General features: G+C 26.7%; 1 protein-coding gene across 1 annotated transcript in view; it reads right to left on the bottom strand.

Moving 5' to 3' along the window:
- The window catches only part of LOC111622430 (rho GTPase-activating protein 20-like), a 67,898-nt gene that overhangs the window by 35,552 nt on the left and 5,838 nt on the right, over positions 1 to 26,508 (bottom strand). Inside the window, exons 2-4 of the mRNA XM_023364806.1 lie at positions 24,615 to 24,660; positions 9,179 to 9,251; positions 6,429 to 6,531 (exon numbers count right to left, since the gene is read on the bottom strand). The gene's annotated coding sequence lies outside the window, so the exon portion shown is untranslated. The remainder of the gene's footprint in view (positions 1 to 6,428; positions 6,532 to 9,178; positions 9,252 to 24,614; positions 24,661 to 26,508) is intronic.

Genomic DNA, 26,508 nt, shown 5'->3' with positions numbered 1-26,508 from the left:
AGTAACAGGTGTTTCGAGAGATTTTTAGCTGAAATGTATAATCAACGTGGTCGTTCCAAAGATTAACTAATGATCAACAGAGATGAATCTGGTAGGAACGCCAAGGTCGAACAGAATTCGTCTGGGTGACGGAAAGGGAAAGGGCATATTTCATTTCCACTCTTTCTTTTACTTGTTTCTTATTATACATTTGATGTTGGGATGAGACAACAAATGAATGTGATACTGCTCAAGGATATTTCAAACAAAAATTTCGTCTCTTGGAATTTCCAAAGAAAATTTGATCGGGCGGAAAGTAGCGATTAGGGGTGTTTTTGGACGTCAGATCTCGTTTAAAATTGAAAGCGCTGATGTGTTCAAGACGATAACTGAAAAATTTTCTTTTAGCTCTCAAAAAAGTCTGTATTTTAATAAACTTGTATCCATTACATATTATATTATATGCATTTAAATAGATTCATAATGAAATTAACTAATAAAATGTAATCGCAGTTCATGATTTTAAGTATTTTTATATCGTGACTAATTCCAGTTTTTTAAACTACCATAGATAATATCTTGAATAATAAATTATAACTATAGACTTGTAAAATATTTTGTTATGAAATAAGATCATTTTATATCTTAACAAAATAAAGCGTTAAGCGAAATAATTTTTTCTCTTTTACTATTTTGAAATTTATGTTCCAATTAAATTACGGAAATCTCCAGTCTGGTTCGTTTTATGGAGAGATTCGGTTATCCAATTTCTTTCGAAGAGTCATAAAACTGTTTCAATTACCAGGCTATGGTTAAGATTCTGCTTTATCAAACACGAATAAAAATTTTTTAAGCGAACACTAAAGATAATGTATATGAAAGTGTATAACTTTGGTAAGGATTTTAATTAAAAAATAAAAGAGAAATATTTTCTACATCACTCTAAACGTTTCATTTTATCAATCTGTTAAATGCAAATTGAATTGCATAATTAATGAATTATAGGAATTGCATAAGCTATTTCGCAAGATACGAAAGTAAAATAAAAAAATAATTAAAAAAAACTATCTTTTATGCAACTGTTTCACAATAGCAAATTTAACATGTTTCAGTGAGAGTAAACCAGAAACACGATGATCTAATAAAATTCTCGATGTTTGACTTGTTAAAATTAGTCAGATTCCAGAAATTTATAACGAATTTTAAATGAAAAAATAGCTATTAGCCTTATTTTCTTTCTAGGCCATTTAAAATTTTGTATAGGCCTATACATAATTTTCATTGTATTACTAAGTTCAACGCATTTAAATTCCATTTTATCCTAAGTTTTATTTATAAATAATAAAAAGAAAGGAAAGAGAATATAGGAAAAAAAAAAGAAGAAAAAAAAAAAAAGATAAAGACGATCAATCCTGTTATTCGCACAATATCTTACACGAAATCTAATTCCTTCAAGGAAAAAAAATTCTATAGGTGTCAGCATTTCCAAATGATTGGAGGGGAAGGGGTATCTGTAGATTTACCAGATTAAAAGAGAAGGTAAAGAAGTGGTCATGCGCTACTCGAAATGAATAGACCAGGTGGGAGAGTATAAGGATCGAAGAAATATAAGAAAGATTGTTGTGGTAGCAGTAGGTCGATGACCCCAACCAAGATGGTATGTGTGACTCATCGCAATGAATAGGGACTGGAGAAAGTTTGGGGGCTTCACCGGGAGATGCTAACAACTAACAATCAATAGATTTAAACATCTTCAGGTGCTAAATCGATCAAAACACCGCGTGGTCCTTTCATTTAGGTCATATGATGCGTAGAAAGAGTTGGTTAGTAGCACAGAAGGAACTCATCTCATCATAAAGGAATTTTATGTTTTATAATAGATTGAAGTGGATTACTGAAGAGAAAGCAATAGAAATCCGAGAGAAAAACGTTCCATTTCATTTAAAGTCAAAGAAACTGGTTTCCTGGTGTGACTTTTTCAACTTTCGACCACACAAATAAAATTATTGTTATTTCTGATTTTTTTTCTTATGGAATTCTTTTGATATATAAGTTACATTTTTCAAAAGGTCAAAAAACGCAAGCTTTTATCTAACAACTACAAATTCTATTAATGCCATATTGACTATATTCAACCTTTATTCAGTTTCTACAAGTACAAGTTTATAACGATCCACGACTTCCGTATTGATGTCGGAAAATCCATACAACATGTGTGATTTTAATGACAGCAACAGAGTAAATGGTTGCTATACGTTCAAAGGTCGTTGAACTTGGTTTTATTTTTAAATATCAAATTATTTAATTAATATTATCAAATTAATCATAATCAAAATAATCAAATTTGCTTCAGCATCACCATCGAACAGTTTAATTAAAAATAGCATTCGAAAGATTTCATCTGCATGAAATATGATTAATTTTGTAATTAATTCTAATTACAAAATTAGAAATTAAATAAAGTTGAAGAAATGATGGATTTTCAGTCTAATTTTAGCCAGGATAAAAACACAAATATAAACATTTATTTATTTTGAAAATTTTTAGATAAAATTAGAAAATTTTATTATTATTTTTACGCAATTTAAGTGTATAAGTAATCAACAACAACATGCAATATCTGAAATGCTTGCCCCAAATTTTAAAATAGCATTTAATTAGAAAATGTTCCATCTGATTTTGTTAGTCATTCAATGGTCTATTTAAACTTTAACAGTATTAATAATACATTAAAAAAAATCTAATCTTTGTAAAATTTCATTAAAAATTTAATTTTTTATTTTCATCTAAATTATTTATTATATTATTTCNTTCCGTAACTTATTGCTGCATAATTTTGTAATATATCCCCATGGGTTCTTTGAAATGATGGTGCAAAAATTCTGCCAACTGCGTGTTTTCTCTTTTTTAATTAAAAATTATCAATGATAAGCACTCGTATTTAATACCTTTATCACATTTAAATGATGGAGAGAATAAATTTGTGAAAACGCTGCAATAATTTTTTTGTGTAATTTTATTTTTTTAGTTTATTTTATTTTATTTTATTATTTATAAAACAACAAATGCAATATTTAATAGCAGTTTAGATTAAAAAAAATAAAAATGTTATTCAGAAAAACCAATTTGCTATTATAAACTTGTACTTGAACAATTTAAGCTGAAATCTCAGGAAAGTACTTTTACTATTGTATAACTGAATTAACTCATTGAGTGCCATCTGGTGAGTAAATTCAGAATTAAAATAAATATAATTTAAATTAGTTATTATTTTTAATTTAATAATTTTATTAAACCTATATATAATATATTACTACAAATGAAGTGTAGTGCTATACATATATAAATAATTTTAATTAAAAATTAAAATTTGACAAACAAAATTTAGTTTAAATAATTTTTTCATACCTCCATGCGTTAAACTTACATACAGTATCTGTAATTATAGGCCTATTAATTGTTTAATATATAAATACATTAAAATATTTAAAATTGTTTTTATAGACATTGTAAAATAATTAAATAAGTAAGCCATTAATATTTATGTTGGGGTAAATTGTTACAGTGTAACAACTTACTTGAGATAATGTTGCTCCATTAATAGCTTAAAATGAATTAACATTAATTGAATATTATTAGTACTTCTGTTATCTGTAATCACTTATCACTTAGCATTAAAATAATTATAATTTTAACCCTACATTAATCAGTAATAATCAATAATAATATAATAATAATATAATAATCAATCAGTCATATTTCATTTCCACTCTTTCTTTTACTTGTTTCTTATTATACATTTGATGTTGGGATGAGACAACAAATGAATGTGATACTGCTCAAGGATATTTCAAACAAAAATTTCGTCTCTTGGAATTTCCAAAGAAAATTTGATCGGGCGGAAAGTAGCGATTAGGGGTGTTTTTGGACGTCAGATCTCGTTTAAAATTGAAAGCGCTGATGTGTTCAAGACGATAACTGAAAAATTTTCTTTTAGCTCTCAAAAAAGTCTGTATTTTAATAAACTTGTATCCATTACATATTATATTATATGCATTTAAATAGATTCATAATGAAATTAACTAATAAAATGTAATCGCAGTTCATGATTTTAAGTATTTTTATATCGTGACTAATTCCAGTTTTTTAAACTACCATAGATAATATCTTGAATAATAAATTATAACTATAGACTTGTAAAATATTTTGTTATGAAATAAGATCATTTTATATCTTAACAAANGTTATTCTATTTATGTACTGAACAACATACTTATAAGTTAAATCAAATATTGGATTTTCATATAAAATGTCATTGATAATGCTGAAAATTTAAATTGCAAATTCTTAACTTTAATGTATTTATTGAACATTTAAAAAAATTTTTGTACCCGGACCAAAGTGAGGTTTTGTGGTTGTTTCGACTACGTTGTACCGTCCGGTTTTATTGGCAGAACCTACGACATATTGGATTTTCATATAAAATGTCATTGATAATGCTGAAAATTTAAATTGCAAATTCTTAACTTTAATGTATTTATTGAACATTTAAAAAAAATTTTTGTTTGTTAAAACAAAGGGATAAATTGTCACTTCGCTCCTCTCAATCATTGCTCTCGTGATAACTAATTTCACTTCCGTTTCCATCGAGAAATGAATGATTTGTCAAGCAGAGAGAATGCTTACTAATGTATAACTTTATGCTTTACTGAAGCGGACGTCAATGCCATCAACCAACAAAGCAACATAGAAAGTAATCAAAGATGTTCGGTAAATTATCTTTTCGCCTTAGAAAATATAAATTGATAATTTTATAGATGATAAGCTAATTATAGAATTAATTAATTCTTTTCATATTAAGTTATGCTTTTAAAGCAACTGTCATGAAATACATCATGCTAAGGTTATCATCACGGTGTGATGAAGTCACGTATAATTTTTTTCTGTGTTTCTTAAGCATTTAGTCAAAGCGATTTTTTAAAATTGACTGATTGCATATTAAACTTTAAAGTAACTATTGTAATATATACATATGAATAAAATATCAGGTTATTCTATTCCATTCCAAATTAAAATACATAAAAATTGTGTATACATTACTTACGGAGTGTAGATAAGTTTTAATCGTTTATCTTAAGCAAAACAATACAAAAAGTATTTAAAAGAAACATTAAATGCAACTATAATTGCAATTTAATCGTAAACTAATTTTAACTGCGATTACTTTCAAAACATCGTAAAATTTACCTTTAAAGATTTATTCTGCTGTTAAAAAACTGAGTATGTCTGTGCGCGAAGTATCAAGAATATATTTATTAATTTTAAACAGGATAATGATAATATTTACGACTAATTAGTCTAATGGAGGCGACGAATCAATAGACAGCAAATGAGAATTCTTGAATAAAGTACCGTTACTCAAAAAAATTCTCTTTGTTTGCATAAAGATTGCTTAGAATACAAAGTGATTTTTAAACCGGATATTAATCATTTAACAATAAAATATAAATAATGGCGGATATCTGACCGCATTTACTTAATAAACAATGAACTGTTTCGACTCCTTGTCTGCGAGTATTTAGTGTGCGCCATAATTTTTTGCGGAAATATGCAGTTCTCTATAGTCGGTAACTAGCCAACCGTGACGCCCTGGCAACCCCCCATTTGCTAAAGGCGATGAACGCCGAACTAGGCGTTGTCGAAGCTAAATCATTCCACCCGTTAGGTCGATCCACGCTTTACAAATAAACAAGAACCGGCGCTATAAGTTATAACCGTAACATTATTAATACCGTTAATAAGAGAATTCGTTTTCATCCATGAAGTTGAGAAAGCGCAACGCCTACTTTATTTATTCAGAAGATTTGAACTATGAACGGAAATAAAAATTGTCGAAATTTCGTAAAATCATAAATTAATTTCCCAATTTTCTGGAGAAAAAAAATCGTTTCGATAATGTCCGAACGTCCAGACGAAAGATGGCGACTGGAAAAGCGATGGTAAATTAATTAGATTTAAGGTTTATCGGGTCTAGTTCACTGTTCCGGGAGAACATGTGACTATCCAAATTTAAATGAACAAATCGCCAGAAGGAATACAGAAGCTGGTCACACAATGTGATAAAAAAAAATGAGTGAACAACCGGTTGAATCTGTTATAAAGTACTCTTGACTATTTTTAATTATAATTTTCCCCCTCATTAACAAAATGACATCCTATGATATGTAATAATAAATATATAACAAAAACTAATTTTGTTTATATTTCCGAGAGTTTATACTATTTATTTTCAATACGAATTCTTCTTATATCAATTAGCATTATAAAATTATATTGAAATATTCGAGATGAAAATAATCGCCTTAATACCTTCTTGTTGTATATGGAATTTTCTTATTGAATTTTCAATACTTAATCTCTATATTCCTAATTATAAATAATTTACTTACAGGCAAATGTAAAAGACCATCCAATGAATATTTGGCAGCACCTTGTCTCAATTGGCACAGAGCAACAAAATCTTCGTCATTTTGCTCTTTCTCTCGTAATAAACTAAAAATTAAAAAATATATAAATATGTATTTTTCGAAAATATTCTTCTTTATAATTTACGAACGAAACATTTAAATAAATGAATATTGTTTTATAATTAAATTTATCAAAAATCGTTCTTTTCTAAAATTAAGTTTGTATCAATAAAATAAAATATTAATTATAAATTTTTAGGCTATAAAAAACCGAATTTAAACATTTAAAATTTTTAACTAATGATATTTTAGAATATTCTATAAAATATTCAATATTCTCTACTTAGAAAACTAAGACAAACCGAAAATCATTGTCATGACATTGCATTTTTATTAGAAAAAAAATATGTCGAATAAAACATTTATTTTTTTCTTCATTTACAACTACTAAAACCAAGAATCGAATTTTATTGAATGTTTAATCGACTGAGAGACCAAAATTATTTTAAATAGTAATAATTAAGGTCTCAGTAAAATGATAATTCTTCTCTAATCACACTATCAAATGATTAAACGAAAGCATTAAACATTTAAATGTATAATAAATCGAGCAATAAACATTATCGTATCGCTATAAAGTCTTTTCTTTCTAGCTTCTTCTAGATTATTTTTTCCGATTAAGTTTAATCCAATAAAATACATTCAATTTAAGTGCTTTTAAAGCATTACAAGAACTCGTTTTTTAAGAAATTTTCCTGTTAGATAATGTAGCATGTAGCAAACTTTCTGACATGTCTGTTACAAGTTAGATCTACAAAAATTTGTATCTTACAAATGTTAAATGTAGCACTAAAATTAATAATAAATTTTCCTGACAATGTAAAAAAAAGGGAGAAATAGGGCCAAAGTCAAAGAAGCCGTCTGTAATACAGACATCACGACAAGATCATGTAACTTGATGAACTTAAGTTTATCTATGGAAAACGGAAATGTGATGGGAGGTGTTTTCCGGGGTCGTGTCAAAAACAAGGTATATGAATAAGGTTAGGGCAGGTCAAAGGAAAGCTGATATCTGAACATAACCTGATTTGTAGAAAACAAAACTTTTCAATGCGTGGAAAGGGCAATGTGCGATTTGTAGAACAGATACCGCCATAGACTTCAAAGGATAAAACAAAAGACAAAATTTATCGATAAGCTCAACGTCAACCGTATGTTAAACTATTCATTATAATTCTCCGCGATTCGATATATCAGATTTCTCAGATTTTTTTAATTAATCGGATTATTCAAAACTTTACATAATTAGACAAGTACAGTAGTAAGCAGTCAAAATTTATAATCATTCAACTGGGAATCGAATATTAAATTACAATAATATATTTATTTTTTTGTAATTTTATATTCTTGCAATTAATATTATCATTATTCGGAACGCCTAAAACTAATGGAAAAAGACATTAATAATTTCTAAAGATATCTTATTTTATTTTTTATTATTAATGCTTAAAAATAAATTTTAAGATAAAAGCGAGTCGATGGAGATGAATAAATTTCGATTTCTCAGTTGATTAAAATAGAAAATATTTTGTCTGAGTATTAAAAATACATTAATTTAATACTGTTTATTTATGAAGAACATTTTAAAAATTCGTTTTAAAATTTTATAAAATATCTTTTTATTTTTTAAAAGTATACCGAAATAAAAAGAAAGAAAAAAAAAAACGAAACTTAAATATTTCTTTGCTGTTATCGTATAATGCTGCAATAATAATGTATTTCTATAATTATAAATAATTAAATGTATATAAATAGATGACACGAAATTAAAATTTAAACAAGTATAGGAATTATTAACCAACATTCGTATCGGTGATTCCCACAGATGCCTGATGCGTGTGTAATCGTCTGAGCATTGTAAAAAGAGAATTGTCTATTTTAAGATAATAGTCCGGTCTACACAAAACCGCCTACTTAAATTCTAAGAAGAAAAGTTTTTGAGAAAAGTGGGACAGTAAAGGATTGTGGGCGTCCTGAACCCAGTCACGAATTGACCAGACATCCTCGACCTTGAATTCTTCGACGATCATTTTCCTACCACACCCATTCGATGTCTAATGCTTATTAATTATTGCGTAATCTTACCAGTTTCTGTACTTGTAATCGAGATACGGGGCACACCTATTTACACGCTTACTTTTCTAGTCGAGGAAGAACGATGGGAACCAGAAGAAAGCCTCAAGCGCCGATTGAGTTTATAGGATGTTGTGCCCATTTTCTAGTCGGCTTCATCACTAGGTCGATCGGCATAATTACTTGCTGAGATAAAAGAACTTTTAATGATTTGCTAGATCATGCTTCTTTGGATATTTTTGTTAACTCTTTAAAGGTCAATCACGCTGCCAGAGAAATGAAAGGTTCTACAACTTAGCTCTTATATCATCGCATTAAAAATTCATTAGGCTATAATATAATATCAATTTTAAACGAGAAGACAAAAATTACACGATTATTCAAAACAAGAAAAGAGGTTATTAACTGATGACTGAGCGGATACAGACATTATTTAACTTTTTTGTAAACGATTTAAGTGATATTTCATAAGAATTTACTTAATAATTAGGTAATTGCTTAAGGCGACTGAAATCTTATGCAATTACCTAATTATTGCGTAAGTTCAAGTAAATTACATAAGAGAATTTTGTCTGAAAAAAAAGAAAATAAGTACTTACGGCAATGTCGTACTCCTGAATATGCACTGGTATTCCTCGTACTTGTTCCACAACTGTTTGGAAAATATATTACCTGAGGAAGAATATGAAAAATATATTCATCTTAATTAAAAAAAAAAACAATACAACTTTCTTAGAAATTTATAATTAACTTAAAACATGGTGATAATAACGAATGATCTAATGATTTATTAGCATTTTATTCAGTTAATATTCTGTAGAGAGATACTGATCAATAAACCAGTTATCCATGTCAAAATTAATTAAACAAGTATTCGATTACAATAAAATTTTTGAAAAACTTCTAACATTTCCTATATTTTGGATATTCAAATATAAAATAATCTGTTTTCGTAGAAAAAATGAGACAACCCACAATAACGATAAACAGTATCATTAACAATAATTGACTGTAATCTAAAACTCTTTTACATCAATATTTTATATTCAATTATAGATGTGAAATCCTATACGGATCAAAGTTCACTTTTATAATATTAAAAATGATGTATTAATTAAAAGTATATTCCAAATTTTATAGTATTTTAATTTTTAATTAATATAGGCCTAAATATAGGAAATTATTTTGTAGAGGACTTTTACTTTGCTTTTGAATAAAATATTGAATTCAAATGTTTAGTTACGTGTTATAAACATTTTAACATTAAAAATTTTATATTTTAAAATTATATATATGCTTAAAAGTAATACACAGCTATTTAGATGAAAATGATTAAAATATCATAAAGCAATAGTAAAATTTTAGTATTTAACAATAAAGAAATAAAAAACTTCTATCTTGAAATATTCTGAAAAATTAAATCTTAGAACATAATTTTTTTCATTAAAATATCGATTTTGCTGCTAAAATAGCAAAAAGACATAAATTTAATAATGTAACATGGAATGAATGTATTTCATACGCCCAGTAATATTTTTGTTTTTAAAGAAAAGAAAGAGGAACAATAATATTATATGGTTTATTATTTCATCATAAGTTTTCGAAACAACATAATTTATATAAAAGAGTTTTTATGTTTCTATATTCATTTCATTTCGTGTATATAAGGTAGTTTGACTTCAATGTAATATGTACAGTTTGTCCTGCAGGTAGTTGCTTCTCTATGAAAAGGTATTTAATATATATTTTTTTCATTTTTTAAAACATATCTATTACATTTATTTTACTGAAGGGAAGACAAGTAATTTTTCTGTATCACTTCTTACATTTATAGAATAGTTATAATTAACTTTATGTAATATAGAACATAGTTTTTTACTAAATAGTTTTTGATAATATAAAATCTGATATTAATATAATAATTATAATGTGACAGATTTTCAATTATAAACAATATATTTCTTTTATTGTTTCAAAAGACATTAAATTATTTAAATATTTATATGAACTTATAAGTTTGTGTGAATGGTTCAGTTAACATGATAATTTCCTAAAAGCATTTGGTAGACAGATCAACAGGAAAGAAGTCTACACCTATTGTGTAACGTGATAGATAACTATTCTATAATTCTTGTTATTAGAGACGGTAATCATAATCCCGAAGCCACGCATTTCATACGAAATGAGTGCAAGTTCAACAGTTCATCAGTTTTACTTTTATCTTATCTTCATATTTGAATGGTAAATATTACCATATGTTTAAAAAGATTTGCAGTTGCAATAATCTAGAATTAAATTTGAATATATTCCATTACATGGAATAATGCACATTGACTTTTTACTGTGTATCATTATTATGCAAATTTAGTAATAAGTTTACAGTATTTCTTTTTCATTCAAATGTATTCAATTCTTCAAATGTTTCTACTTAATTTAAGTTATATTTTTAAAAATTTTTAAACTAGAAATGTTACAAAATATTACCATGACAATACTCTAAAGTTTTTATTGTAAGAGATTATTAAATTATTGTACATAAGTATATACTTGAAATCATTACTTTTTGCAATATTTAATGTAGTATTTTTAATTTTTAAAAAATAAACTGAAAATAATGTAACATTGAATAAGACAAGAAATTAATTTACTCATTCTTGCTGTTTCACAAAACGCTTATAATGTAATTAACTTTTAAACAGAAATATCCTTAAGTAAGTTAAAAAATAGAGTTTTTATCTGTTTAATGTTCTTTTATAATGGCCATCAATTGTAAGAAACTAAAGAAAATGTGAATAAATGCTTTTCGATTGTAAAAAGAATAAACAATGACTTTGCACACATTGCTATAGTAAGTTACTATAAACTTGTTTCTAATAATAAGTTACAGAATAATATGGATTATTAACATGTTTCTTTTTATCCTAAGTAAATTTCATATATCAACGTTCAGTACTATGATATAGTATAGACTCGCTATTATAACAGATAAAATTGTGTTTAATAAACATACGTTGATCTGTTTTGCTGTGCTAAAATTGGAAAATCATGTATCTAACACACATTTGATAATATATATTATATGTAGGGGGCCTATTTTATTTTTCGAGCCGATTGTTTTTATTACCGTGTGAAAATGAACTATCATTACAACACAAGAACTTTAGGTCATTGTCTTCATCTTAACAGGTCATAAAATTGATAATAGGAATAAAGCAAAAGTGTCAGATTATTTAATAATTGATTTAACGAAAATCTATTACTTCTGATTACAAGAATTTATTTCGTTAAGTGCAAAAGGAAAAAACAATCCTGTTAAAAGGCAAAAAAAAATTTTTTAATTCTTTAATAAACCTATATAACAATTCATATTGATCTTCTGCACAAGTTTAACGTTCTTTTACTCATCGTCAAAATATAATTATATTAGAGTACGTGTACCATTATAATCCACACAGTCATTCAAAGGTGATAACTAGGACAGACATTTTATTCTTAGGAGATTGATACAAAAACTGTAGAAACAGGATGTGAATCAAATAATGGGTTTGTTCAAAATTGCAGAGAATAATGACACCTTGAATGTTTTTTAGGCGGAACTTATGAGTAAGTCTAATCATGCTTTCTTAATAACGTCTAAAACTAAAATTTTAAAACTCCATATTAACATATTTTGTCTGGAAAAAGAACATTTCGTGTTTTTAATCTTCAATATTTTAAATGTATTTAAAGTTGAATTGTTGTTACAAATAATTACAACCTTTACATAAAGTTTGATTCATTTTTTAAATGTAACTATTAATATGCATTTAAAGCAATGCAATTAAATTAAAATCTTTTAAACCTATATCATAATTTGTAGAGTCATTAATTCAAAATGTATCTATAAATTCAAGTAAAATGTTTTAAACTACATTAAAAAATAATTTAATGGACTCGAAAAAGATATAATAAATCCATTTACAAAATATCACCGCAGATTCTCTTCCTAATTTAGAATATTTTATTACTATATAATGTATATGCCATAAATAAGACTTATCAATAGATAATTAGGTGATCAAGTATGATAGAAACAAACTTATACCCCTGAAGAGCCTCTTATCTGCCTAAGGATTTGTTCCTTCATTGCCTCGCCCTATTGAAATTCAATAAACAAAAAAAAAAGTACATTGTACTGTCTTAGTTTGCGATTAGTTGATACCTCGAAAGCACCTCTAATAAATTATATGCGAGAAAAGAAACTAATCTGTTTTCATAATAACAAAATGTACAGCTTGAAAGCTTGTTTCTTAAATTTAGAAGAGTGTAGTTGATAACTATCTACGGTGGCAGAATGATAAATCTGTTTAAAATATATCAATATTTAGATCCAAATAAGATATGAACTTAGTTAATGTGAAAATATATATACAATATAGAGATTTTTCTCTTGTTTTTTAGTATATCCGATAAGTATAATAAAGAAAATACAGTTACATAATCAGTAAAATCACTCACAGGAAAATAATTATCTTTCTTATCCATTTCGATCAAAGTTTTTGTTTTTTAAATATTCAAAACTAGCCAAAAAGCATTTTATTGATATTTTAAAGAATAACAAAAATTTTTTCAATAAAAAAATTATAAGTTTTTATAAGTTTCGTTGATACAATTAGCTGATAAATCAATATATAGGTCTAAATATTTATAAAATAAATGAATAAAAATACAAATAAGAAAGTAAAAAATGAATTTTTCAAATTAAAATATCAATAAATTTTAAATTAAAATGTAGCTTAAGAACTTAAAATATAAGCTTTTTAGAAATTCTATGTATAAATGGACATACATTAGATCACATGCTTTGTTGAACACACTAAAATTTCTCTTGTTCTCACACTTGCTCTGCTTTATTATACGCTTTGCTTCATGAAATAATCTTAAAATTTTTGAAATTATTTTTGAGAATTTCGAATAAAATTTTTGTTTCAACCGGAAAAATGTTCTTGAGAAGAAATTATTTTCAACTTCCTCGAATAAAGATAACTTCTTCTTATTATTANTATATATAAAGAATAAACTTTTAGATAATAAATACTTTTATTAATAAGAATTATTATAATTCTAAATTAATTTAAATTCGTTTTCGTTCATTTTATTATAGAAAACTATGCTTTTAGTAACGACATTCGATGTCCCATTTATAAACGATATTATCATCAATATCAACACTATCATTAAAATGTATTCTTTTATTATTTTCCAGTTCCAAAAAGATCCCCAGTGTATCATTTCCTTATATCCTCTATTATTTTTCGTCATTATCCTTCTTGTTCAACTGACTATACTTTTTTCACAGAACATTAACAAATAATGACTTAATATTACACCATAAAATTGCAAACTTATTCATCTTTAATAAAGTTTTAGGGCTTGTAATCTTGTTAAAAATAAATTATTTTCTTATATTTTAAATGTAAATTTTCCGTTGCTTGAGACTGAATAAGAATTCTATGCAATATATGACAACCTCAAAGTTGATAGAGAAGAATATATTTAGATGTTCAGTTAAATATTGCCTTGTACTCATAACTCGGAGGTCAAATCCGTGTAATGGACATAGAAATAAACAAAGACTAAAACAGTTCTTCCTGTTAACGCCAAAAGGTACAACAATGGACTAGTCATGGTTGTCCATTTGTCAATGATGACTTCTTTCGTAACAAATAACTATTGTTCGAAAATAACTAATCATGTAATTGAAGAATTAAGAGTTTATAAAGATGGCAACCTTCCAGTATTTGTCACGTTGACCAGTCTTTGTTTAATAATAATGTCCATTCAGGAAGTTATTCTGTAGGAACTATTGTTTTACAAAATTTCCTTATTACCCACCATCATCGATCTATTAGTTCTCTCAGCAATGTTGTTACATCATTTGCTTATTATAATGTCTTGTATGGATGCATAACGTTAAAAAAAATAAAGGATGTGACCCTTACGAAAAATGTAATTAACAAACTGTAATGTAATTGGAAAAAATAGAAAATTCCTGTTATAAATTTGCAATTAACAATTATAAAAATCATTTCCTATAAAATACTTGATAAAATTATGTTTAAAATATCTTACTTTAGAAAGTAATAAATATTTAGCGTAAAAAAGATATATTTATATTAATTAGTTTTAATTAATACCCTTATTAATTTTAATTATAAAAATGCAGTACTATTTAATAAATCTTTAATTTCTTACTGAAAAATTTTCTATAAAGTTTTAAAATATTTCTATATAATTTTAAATAATTATTATTACAGTTTAAGCAACTATAAGTTATAAAATAATTAAGATATATTTTTCTAATAACACAAATTATATGCGTTATAATATTTAAACACTTATATTTATAATATAAAGTCTGTATAACTTATGTGATTTGAAATATGTTTAAGAGTTTATATTTGCTTGGCTTATATTCATATTTAAAAATATAAGACAAGCTTTATTTATATTTTAAGGTAGTGATAAAAGTTTACATAGGCCTATGTATAGACTACATTTAGATTTATTATTAATACAATTTTATTACAGAATATCAATTATGATTAAAATATTTGAAAGCAGCTTAATTAGTTTAGCATATTAGATTTAAATAAATCCTATATATTAAACTAATATAGTATTTTAAAAATGTTCTTAAGAAGATTTTTAAAATAAATTTTAAAAATTAGCAAAATTATAATGCTTATTTCTATAAAAAAAAAGTGATATAAAAGTTATTCTTTAAAGGCTAAATTGAGATTAAAATCTGTTGTTATTTAATATCTAATTTTGTAACAATAGAAATTTAGAGCGGTCTTAAAAAATTAAATGATTTTGTAACTAAATATATATTTTGTAACTGAATAAATATTTTGTAACTGAATGAAATTATAGAAAAATTAAATGTAATAAGTTAATTAAATATATACATATTTATTTTATATATTTAAAATAACAATTTAATTATAATCATTACATAGTGAACAATATTCCTACCTAAGCAATCCATCAAGAATTTGCTCAGTATTCCCTACGCAAAACTAACATAATAAGATATTTCTAAGCAAACTGAAGACGTCTTTCGCACGTTAACGCTCCAACTGTCTAGGCGGGGGTGGCTACTTTCGCTCTTGAGAAGCTGATAAACATCGAGGGGGTTCCGCTTCTTTCACGTGCGTAGTCAGGCGTATCGAACAATCTGTACCTTCACGACCAATGTGAAGGAACTCGAGAAACGTAAACCAATTCCGATAGGGATGAATGGACTGTACTTTGGGACGTCCACCTTTGCGCATACATACATACACACTCACACACATACACGTCCTCTTTTCACAACGAGGACGCTTCCCCTCAGGCTTTTGCATCTTCCGGTTCCTCTATTGACCCACTGGTCTTGTGAACTACATTGGTGTGGCCCAGGCCACGTGATACACTTTATGATATTGTTTATATGATTACAGTCTGATTAGAAAGTTGTACTTGATGATAAACTATCTCTGCTTTGCTAATTTTCTTCATTTTGAAAATTAAATATCAGCATCAGTATGGCAAATATAAAATAAGTTTGATAGAATATCGTTTTATTCATGTTACTGAATTGAAAGATTATATTTTTCAGCAGAAATGTTATATATACTATTCATAAATACATTAAACTTTACTGTATTAAANGAGGAAGAACGTCAAAAATAGCAGATAAACAAGAAGAAATTAAACCTCCCTCTTTAGCACCCGTTACAGAATCTGGAGAAACTCGTTCCCTCTATTCTCCAGTTACATTTGATGAGGTTTCTCGGTTACAACCTCTTTCTCCACTCAGTACTGGAAGTAGCGATTATAATAATCCTATTATAGACGTTACGGAACCATTAAATCCTGCAGATTTTCAACAATCTTGGCCTATACCGAAAGCGGTAGCTTGCCAGACATCACCCCCTTTAGAATCCGCAAGTCGTAGACTGAGATTCACTGAACCAGAATCATCTCTTCTAAATGGAGGTATTTATCCGGGTCGCGATATAGGTTGTCCTTGTTGCTGTAAACATTGTCATCTTCAGCTTCCCGATAATGCTATTAGAAAAAGCAAACAAAACATGAGAAAAAGTGGAATAAATGTCATTCATGTCACACCACGTGTACGTCATCCCGAATCCCCCGAAGAAATTATAAAAAGCAATGCCTGCAAAATAATATGAGAAGTGTAAGCAATTTTACAGATTATGTTTCAACTTTATTTTTAGCATACTGAGGTTAATTTTTAGTGAAAATATCTATTTAAATTAGTTGATTGTCTTTTTTAATGCATAATTTCCATGTAAGTAGGGCGCATTGCCTAGTAAAGCGTCTTTAATACATAGCTTTAACTGCTTTATTAAAGTCGCTTTACTAGCAATGTGCCCACGAAAACAGCTTTGCGACTTTTGTAACTTATTCTACTGTAAATAACATTGAGCAGCGGTTCTCAACCGTTTTCACTCGACTACCACCCGAGTCTTCTGTCTATACACTTGTAGCTCCAACCGATCTTTCTTGCGTATCCGAACGGCACGCATACCATTGGTTGAGAACTATTGATACAAAATAATTTAAGGTATCTTAAATTATTTTGTATCAATTATTCTTTTTCTCTAAATTATTCTTTTAGGATAAAAACTTATTTAGAAATAAGCATGCTCCAGAATTTAGTTACCATCATCAACTGGCACAATGCATTCAGTTTTATGAAAGGTTACTTGTTACATAACTTTACCTAACAGAATTTATCTGTCGTTAATTATAAAATGTGCAATAAGTACTCAAAATCTGATAAGACTGCCTTCATATACATTAAGAAGAAAGGAAAATATAGGTCATATACAATTATTTGTATTCAGTGAAACGTTGACAAAACGTCTACGAAAGACAGAATCAACACTGAATAGCGCCCTATTCAATTAGTATTATTCTGTCATCTGAATAATCGCCAAGCTTTCTTTATAGTTTTTAATGAGCTGAACGGCTGTTATTTACAAAAGATTTATTTTTATGTGGGATCGTCCATTAATTACGTGTACAGTTTAAGGAGAAGTTCGCGAAAAATTCATCATTTTATACGACAGGAAGTGAGGGGATCGAGGCATTGTCTACAAGGATTTTGTTTTGGTATTTGTTCTTAAAAGACTGATTTACTAGTTTTGAGTAAACTATCAGTTACAATATATTTGCATAACTTTGTCGGGGGACTCATGAACTATTGTATTGTACACGTAATTAAAGGGGAGGGTTTGTTAAAAGTGCATGATTATACGCAATGGGAAGAGAAGGTTTAAAAGGAAATAAAAAAATTGTACAAGTAATTAGTAGACAGCCCGGTTAGATATACTTTTAAAATGTAAATGTATGCGAAATTTTCCTAAACTAATTTATTTTGTACTTAATATTACACGAAATTTTAATTATTAAATTAAATATTTCATGACGAATTAATTGAACCAAGTAGAAATTTTAACGTAAAATTTCTAAAATGAGAACAATTTGCATCTGTAAATAAATAATTTATTTCAGATAATGTAAATAAAGCAAAAAAAAAAAAAAAAAAATGTAAGTTTAATCATACCAACTTAAGAGATGCAATGTATATAAATATATATGAGCCACAAGATACAAAAATGAGAAGATTACTCTTCTTGGAAGACAACGACTAGAGCCATTGATGAGTGGAAGACTTGCACGAATACTTCGTCTTCTGACACTATCTGTCGTCAATTGGATTGTTCCAACTACCCATCGTGCACGTTCCTTTAGAAGACCACCACTCTTGAATGTCCGAATATGATTTAGGTCTGGGTGGAGCGTGCAACATGGCGCATACTCTACACCAAAAATAGGTATTGATGAACTCACCGTTACCTTTCCATTTGAAGTATTCGTTGTACAAAGTATCGTTTTGGTCAAGTTTGATTAGGTAGTCTGCTAATTGACGAGGAGACTCGAAATCGTCCACGTGTATGTATGAATGAGGAGGTGCACTTCTCTCGTAATCTTCTTTTCTTGCTCCCATAACTATAGGAAGGACGTTATGGCTGAAAAATATAACAAAAGGTATGCTGTTGTACAAATTTATAACAAATGAAAAGCAGAAAAAGTTTAAATTTGTTACAATCGAAAATATAACCAAAATATGGCAAAATATAAATTTTATAATCTTTAATCTGTATCAGAAATATCAGGATTTTCAAGTTGATTAACATATCGGCTGAGATAAAGATAATCGTATATTAAATGCCCAAATTTAGAAGCTTCGACACAGTAAAAAACAAAAAAAACAACAAAAAAAAGTTGAGATCTCAAAACCTAAACCGTTTTTGAAAATAAACAATATTTAGGTCTCAAGGCCTGTGGGCCAATAGTTATCCATGAAGGTAATCTCATAAATAAATTCTTTAGAGCGAGATCCAGTTCTTGTCTTTCATATTTAATGCGTATTTTTATGCAGTTTATAACCTTGACTGTCCAGTCTATTATCTTACTTTCACAAAGTCATGACATTGACCCAAGGATAAACATGTCCACATTCCTCATAGATAATGTGCATATATTAATATGGAGTAGCGGAGTTTTTATAGAGTAAATAATAATAAACGGTAATCTTCTTTAATGACATTCATCATAAGTAATTATTACGTAGTTATGATCATAACTGAAATATATGAGTCATATTTCTTTAGAATAAATTAATATTCTAAGTTATCAAGCTTTTCTCTCCTATTACGAAAGCTTATAATAGATATGAACATTAACTTTCGCATAAACTCATCAATAAAGATTGTTAGTTATTTCATTTACTGTTCTGTGCCGAGACTCAATCTGCGGTATACGAAGCCATTCCATGTAATGGCTATTAAATGTAATCTTAAATCAGCAATTTTTCAATTTAAAAGAACTTTATACTTAAATGATTTAAAATGTTCTTAATCCAAGTCCTTAAAGATACTAACAGTTTTATGAAAGAGGTATGTGGGTAGGTTAAGGAACCGTTAGTCTAGAGTTGTAGACCGTTTTACAATTTAAAGAATACTACTATATTAGGAGTTTTGTTACAGTTAGTCGTTTTTTAAGGTCAACGATAATAAAGCTACAGTATATTCAAAAATATAAACATCTTATAAATCATACAATATAAAACTATGTGTCCTATACATTTGTATTCTGTAGGTTATTATATATATGAATGTATAAAAAATAATAACCTGTAATAATAGTCTATGTATATATAAAATATCAATATATGTGTACTGTATATATGTATGAATTATTTATATACATAAGCTTTAACTAGGTCCAATCTTTATCCTCTTTTCAATTTTGGACTATTTAAGTTTTACGTCATTCATTTAAGTTTCTTCGAAATGTAAATATAATAATTTAGCGGGGAAAAAGAGATTTGACTATTATAAGTAGTTAAAGCATTCTAAAACAATAACTTATCTCTTTGCTGTATAATCTCTTCGTACATAAACATAAATTTACATAGAATATCTATACAAACACTTGAACTTAGAAACATGAAATTCTATAAGACTGGTTTAAAATGATCTCTAAATTCAGATTAGTAATTAAAAATTTAATAATAAATTATATCATATTTTATGAGGTCAAATTTCTCAAGAAAAGAAGACATACTGGCAGACAGTAAGAGTACCTTACAGTATTTCATCTTTTATTTTAATGAATTAAGTCAAGCAAGTGAAATATAATATACTTTCGCGCTTATTACGCAATCAAATCAAATTTTTATGTATATTTTCTCATTTTTTTACTTACAGATTAATATAAGAACACACGATCTTTCATTTTATCATTATTATATGCATTTCAATATATGGAATCATCGCACTGTGAATACATTTGAGTGTAGTCGGAAATCCTAATCCGGGAACACCCTTAATCCGGTAGCGTTTACGTAAATTACAATTTCGAGAAATCTAAAAAAACAATTATAGGATATAGGCTATATACCTGTGACTCAAACTTCTTTAAGTGGATTTTGTCATTCAACACGGGAAAAATTTTCCCGTCTTGAAAGGAATTGAACGTAATACGGTACTTTTCTAAGTTTACATCACGTTTGATATGGAGTTTGTTATGCTTATGTTAACTTTCATATGCACATTTTTAAATTAACGCAATACTTAGCATTAATTTTTTAAATTAATTATTGTGCCATAAATTAATAAAATTTGTTAATTTGCTGTTAAAATATATTGAAAATAACATTGAGTAAAAAAATAGAAAAAGCGCAACACTTAACACGCAATACCAACTCTCTTGAAGTAATCGACTGGAATTTTTTTTTTAAATTTGAAAAAATGTTTTAAATTTATAATACTATACAATACTGTATTTTAAAACCCAGTTTTTACATAACGAAAATTTTAGAGTAAGTGGGAGAAATCAAATTTTTAAAGCAGAAAATTGTAATTATTATAATTTATGCGCTACTATGATTCATATATGAAGTGATAAGTTCAAAAATGTGAACTTATATCATACACATGACTTATCTCAATTAAGAAATGAGAACTCCCCAAAACAATAGAATCGGTCTTGAACAAAATCTACAAATCAACTGTCACTCAGCTATAATATAAACGTAAGTTATAATATCCATTTATAAATTAAATAAAAATTATATAGAAGAAAGAGATAAATTCTTTACATTTTTATTAAATTGCAGTAATAGGAAGACCTACAAAAAAGTATATATTTTTAATATGAAACTTATATCTATTATGTTTAAATTTAATAAATTTTCATTGCAATCTTTATTTTAAAAATTTATTAAGCTATTTTTTTCATTAATGTATTCTTCAAAACTATTATTTTGTAAATTTCATATTCAATTCCTGTGATTATATAAAAATAATGTCAATATAGTAAAACTGTTATGTAAATTTGGCCATAATACATAAACATTCGTTAGAGTGTAAAGCGTTTTAAATAATGTATAATATTTATCTCGATAAAATAGAATTTCTTGCAATAATAGCCATATACTTTGTATTGAAATTTGATATCTTTTATAATATCAGGTAACACTATCTTCTTGATAAACAATAATGACTAATGTGTGAAATATCTTAAATAATTCTATAATGCTTCTACTAAATTAAACTTGATTCAATTAAAATATTAATGTTATATAAGCAAGATTTAGAATAAAGTATCTAAGAAAAATTGAGAATAATTTAAATAGAGCCTAATCTTTTGAATAGATTATAAAGTACTAAATAAAAAGTAATTAAAAATTGGGTTTAGAAAGAAAAGTGTTGGGCTACTTGAAGTCATAAACCTAGCAGGATAATAAAATCAGAATATCATGACTTTAGTCCTATTTTCTCTAAGAGATTTGTATCTAATTGTCAGCTTAAAGGAAAGTTTTGAGAATTTTATTACAATATTTTGCTACGAACTACTTCATAAAGAATAAATTTCAAAATATTTCTATTTTTATAAATTGGAGTTATGAAATAAACGGAAAAGATATCATTTCAGTGTGAGAAAAGAAGTGAATTCAAACACAGAACAATCTCTTGAGTCAATTACGCGACAAATAAAAAAATAAAAATAAAAAATAGGTCAGTGGGGTGCATCTGCACATCTCCCCCGTCCGACTGGTTCTGTGCACTCATTCATTAATGAAATATTTTGTTTTATATGAAAATATTTCCTATAAACACACTAATAAAACACACTATATAACATATATATTACACACATATATTATATAAGATAGGTTGTAAAAATCTTTAGCTAAATATTTTTAACTTATAATTAATGGCGATTTTTAAGGGAATATTTTCCAAGATTTTTCATTAAACTTAGCCTAGATCTATTAAATAATTTTATAAAGAGCCTTCTATAATCTAATTTTTACTGAATTATACAGATTAAATCTTTTCTTATGCTAGTCATTTACAGACTTTCAATACTTATTTAGTAATATATATTAGCGTTAATAACCTGTATAAATGCTATATTATTTATAAAAATAAACTCGAAGATATATATGTATTTTGTATAATTTATTAAAAGCAAACTTTTATGAAATAACTTCACATAAGTGCGCTTTTATAAATCTTTTTGTTTCCCTTTTAGATTAATATTTGGAGCTGTTATACAAGTTAAAATAATTAGATGAGTAACAAAATGAATCATTTCCGCTACCTATAATAGAGTTTTATCAAATATAAAAGAAGAAAAATACTTTTAAAATAATTTATAGGATAAGATATAACTTATAATAATAAAAGTGCTTTAATTAAATTAATTAAATTTTATTTTATTAACTGTAAAATGAAAAAAAAAAACCTTTATAATATAACATTTTTACTTACGTAAAATTTTCAGAACTAATTGATAAAATGGGCGCTCTTTTAATATTGAAATCAAATCTTGTTTAGTCTGAATATAAAAATTATAGCTTAGATGCTCATCTTAAAGGACCTTTTCTTATTTTAAATTACTTGAATACTAAAGCGTCAAAGGAGAATAAATAATTATCTTTTGACTAGTAGACTTTTCCTCTTTCAAAAAGTTGGTTAAAGCGAACAAGGGGTTGATTGTACTGGGCTACTATCCTTGACAGAAACTAGTAGCTGTATTCCAGGCTGACTCCCTTTAGGGAATTTCTCTTAAGAGGACATTTACATTGTCCGGAGGCGCTTCCGACGACTAAGAGGAATATATTTCAAGCATTGTGTGCCAAGAAGGAAAGGAGATCTTAAAAAAAAAGGCCCACCTGTTATGATATGTCTTAAAATTGCATTCTGTGAGAAAGACACACTATCTTAAACATTCGCATCGTAAAAGAACAATGTCGTTTTTCATTTCGAACATACTTTTTTTTATATTTTTCATGTGAAATAAACTGAAGTGATGATAATTAGATAGATTCAATCACCGAATTGTATACCGAATGCTAATTATTTCATATCTAATAAGGAGTTACTTCTTACATTCGCACATTTAAAAGTAACACGTTAACAAGCCTAAGGCAAGCAGCACGATTATTTAAGGCTTTTAATGATTTAAATTGTTATTTTTTAAGGTTACACATCAAAAAGATATAACTAATCATAGGGAGGAATATTCTTATCTGTTTGTCTAGTAATATGTCTTTGTGTCTTCTGCATTTTGCTATTAATTTCTTGTCTTCAATCATTATTTAACAACCACTTTCTGTAAAATTATCTTTCGACAATAATTAAACATATTAAAGAACGAAAACAAATATGCTATTCTCGTTAAATCAATATTTTTTTAAAAGAATCTTTTGTCTTATTTTTAGCATTGTTTTAAAATACAAAAGTTTCGTGATACTAAAATTACTTACAAAAAATGATATTTGTTTTTATTTTCTGTAATTTTAAAATGTATAGGCTATATATATACAAAATTACAGAATAATTCTAATCACATTTAATTAATTTAGTTAATTTTGAATAGGTTATACCTATAGAAAAAAAAATGTATTTTCTCACAGAAAATTATGATATGAAACCATTTATTAATCCGAATTATATTGGAAGAGAGTAGAAATCAATTATCTTCTATTTAAAAAACCGAAAGTAAATTCTCTTCCTTTATTAAGGATAAGCAATCTGTCTTTCCGTCTGTCTATCTTTTCTTGATTAACGAACCTTAAGCTGCTTCGGGCACATTAATCATCGGAAGAGAACAGAGCGTAAGATGTGTCCTGTAATATCCAGTCTGCAATTTTCGATCATACATAACCGAGCCCAATCATCTTATCGTTCGTCTCATCTCTGAATTGTTGCATTCTACGCACAAGTTCAATACAGAACTGAATAATCATTTAATTCGGCAAAATGTCGCCTAACAAGTTTATGCCATCGATATAATTCGGCTATTTCATTGTCATAGTGGCGCCATCTTTCGCCAAATTTTAAAATACGACATTCACTACTAAATGTATTCATACAGAAATTAAATTTTAAAAATTTTACTCACCGATTTTTGTGTGTTTTGAGTCCCAAAACTCTAATGCATTCTCCAGCTAAAAAATAAAATTTTAATTGAATTATTTAATCATATTTAATAGCATTTTTTTATTTAAAAAATGTGAAATTATTTACGTGATATAAGGTAGGGGCCTATTATGGTCCCTTCCAAGTTTGGGTGGGCTGTTATTTTGACTGAAAAAAAAAAAATTGGCCAAAATAATAGTCCCAACATAATGGCGTCTTACCTTATATCTTTTCTTTATAAATATACTATATTTACACTGTAAAAATTGAAGAAAACGAAACGTTATTAGATTTTTGAACTGTTTTTAGGCATCAGAATTCATTTAATCAAAAATATTTCATAGTAAATCGTTGAAAATAAATTATGCATTTCCTAAATGAAGAAATAAATTAAAATGAATAGCTTAATTATTATTGCAAGTAAGATCGATGATGATTATTAGATATAAGTCTGTTTTACGTGATCTAGATTTTATCGAGAAACTTTCTCTCTCAGTTACATACGTTTGTCTGCCTGAAACTTGATAAAATTCTGTATTATCGTCTAGTTCATTTAAAAGAAGTTATATTTAATTGGACAACTTTTTTAATTTTTTAAAATGTAACCTTTTCATACGGATATTATTGTTGTTAATTTAGTTTTTATTATTAATCTGACATGTTTTTAATAATAGAGGGGAAAAAATCAGAACTTATTCATTCACAAACTTTAAATTCTTACTTTTATAGTGCTAGACTTTATTACAAGCATAACTATATATATATAATTATAAAATAATAACTAGATTTTCAAGTTGTTAGAAATATATTTAGGCATTACATAATTTATAAAGTATTATATGTAATTATTCATAATATAAATATATACAGTAGAACCTCCAAACAACGGTATTTTTTAATGTTCCTGTTTTTCAAAGGTTTGACTGTATTTATACTATGAATAGATTAGTACATATATCTAGATATTATATCGTTCATAAAGTATTATATTTAAATATAATACTAGATATATTTAAGCAGAAAAAAATAACAGAAAAACTTGTTAGCAATCCAAATAATTATGTAGCATATTTATAAATAAATAAATATAATATTCATATCAAATAATTAAGTCTTGTTTTCTCGGAAAGGTTAGTTTAGTAAAAGTCAATTAAATAATTATAATTAGGAATTAATGTACAAACCCGAGAACATATTAAGTGATTAATATTAATGTATAGTATAATTAAACGTATTTAATGCATCCATCATTTCCGAATAACGTAAGAGCTATGTTCAGTTCTCACATAATCCAAACTTAATTACTTCTTTGAGTGAATATGTAGCTATATTTTGAGTAACTTTTTTATTGTAAATTAATAATATAATCGAGTAATATTTTATATGAATTCTTAAAATACGAAAATAGTATTAAGAAGATACAATCTAACTGATATGTTTAATTTAAAGCATTCATTAAATTATTAATGAAATTATAAAATTACAATGAATTAAAATGCAATAATATTGTAACTTTTGTTTTCGTACGGGTGAATTTTTAAAAAAATAATTAGCTTACCCATGCGTAAAAATGTTATCATAAAGAACGACTCATTTAAAAATGTTTTAATCAATTTTTTTTTAGTTCAAGGGAAATTCTTTAATTTTATTTATATTAATAATGTTTTGGTTCGCTTTGATGAAACTAACAGGAAGCTTTACCTTTGAGAAACAAACGGAGCAGAACATCTCAACTCATTGGCCTGAGAAGGAATGGTCCGATGTTCTGCTAAATGAGTTGTGATTTTTCATTTAGACATAATTAGATTCGAATCTAAACAACATTCAAGAAACGTTATTCCAATAATAAGTAAATTTATTTTAAATATGCCAATTTA

Source organism: Centruroides sculpturatus, unplaced genomic scaffold, assembly GCF_000671375.1.
Source record: "Centruroides sculpturatus isolate CEXI.00-Female unplaced genomic scaffold, Cexi_2.0 scaffold195, whole genome shotgun sequence".
NCBI lineage: Eukaryota > Metazoa > Arthropoda > Arachnida > Scorpiones > Buthidae > Centruroides > Centruroides sculpturatus.
This window is presented reverse-complemented; position numbering and strand designations above follow the sequence as displayed.